The sequence below is a fragment of the Nannospalax galili genome, unplaced genomic scaffold, assembly GCF_000622305.1.
Source record: "Nannospalax galili isolate Female #2095 unplaced genomic scaffold, S.galili_v1.0 scaffold543, whole genome shotgun sequence".
NCBI classification, from domain to species: Eukaryota; Metazoa; Chordata; class Mammalia; order Rodentia; family Spalacidae; genus Nannospalax; species Nannospalax galili.
Window position 1 is genome coordinate 1,113,195 of NW_008352270.1, and position 1,711 is coordinate 1,114,905.

Here is a 1,711-nt window from a genome sequence, read left to right on the forward strand (position 1 = left end):
TTAAGTATTTTTGTGAATTTTGACCATTTATATCAAACTATATTAGCAACTTAACCTAAGATACTCCATCTTGCTCAGAATAGCTATTTTAACAGTAACCTCTTTTCACTTATGAGAAATATTCAAAAAGAGACAACAGCCTTGAGTTCTAAGAAATAGCTCAATCACAAACCAGTGGAACGTGTTAATCTCAGACATTCTACATCTGGCAAACTGCTTGTTTTCGCTTCTGTATCTCGCTTGCTATCTTAGGTCACCTTGACACAAAGTATAAGACCACCCTGTTATTGTGTGACCACCCGGTAACTGCTGATTCCAGCTTTCTTACTATACTTGTTATGGCTAGAAGTTGACTAATTTTAAAATTAGCAGATCAAGAAATATATGTCTAGGTAAGTTTTATCTGAGAACAACTTGTCTTTGCCCAAGATTTAGCTACATGACACACAGTAATTAAAATACCAGACGGGTGGAACTAACCTCCTTGGGTATTTAACAGACACACATTGAAGCCTAAAATAATTTGGTCAGAGGGATATAAAGGACACTTTTTGCTCCTTGCCCTCCTAGGTCGACTAGCTCAGGGGACTATGAGCATCTCTCAAAATGTCCTGTAATTGTGGTGGGTCACCTGTTGTCTTGATGAAGGAGGCTGAGGAGACCCCACCAGATGGACTCGAACGAGTGTCCAGTCTATAAAGAGGAGGGTCAACACAGAGGAATCATTTCCTCCATGCTTCTAAGAGAAGCCAACCATGGTAGAGCAGGACCTTTGACTTATCTTCACATAGGCGGAACTGGTAAAAGAAAGGAGCCAGGGTCTCCTCCCAAGCCCGTGTGACCTCTGAGGAACAGATCCTCAAGTGACCTTAAGAGTAAAAATAAATCAGTTTATCTGGACCAACTCAATGGCCTTAAACACCCAGAAAGTATAACCAAAGATTAAAGGGGCAAATATAATTTCATAAGAGTCCATATGTATAGGTAAAGGCTGCATAACAAGAAACAATGCCAGACAGTGCCAGACAGGTGATACCTTCTTTTGAGTCATTGGCCAGGGTGGCCAAAGGGATTCCTAGATAGTAACCCAGCATAGAACTGGGAAAATGTACAGAAGACCCCAATCTTATCCAAAGGAATATTGACAACTGATTACAGCTAGATGAGGAACAGCTGACCCTCCTAAAACAAAGACCTCTAGATAGGCTGACTAGATTCATCAAAAAGGCAGGTAGTGGGGAATGGCTGGCGGTGCCGACAACACAGCAGACAGTAGCAGGGATATCAGAGTATAAGGGCTCTAGTTAGGGGAGGGAGGTTATGGGAGGGTGCCATCTGGGAAATGGGTGTATAGGCACATAAGATGGTTTGGGATGTTCTGTGTGATACACACACACACACACACACACACACAAATCAACAAATTTTTAAAAATGCATTATATTTGAGGAGGAAGCATCGAAATTTATGGCATGCTAATTAGTAAAGATGATAAACATTACCATTGAAATCTACCCAATGACTTTATAGACCTACACAGGTGCCAAGGATCTGAGTGCAACTGATTATGACTAGTAATAATCAGATACATACAGATTAGAGATGCATGTGCCAATATCACAGTGTTAGTAGCAAAAACAATGAGTCTTTCTGCAAGGAACAATATATTCTAAAATGAAATGGAGATCTTTTTTAAAGGTTAAAAACTCAT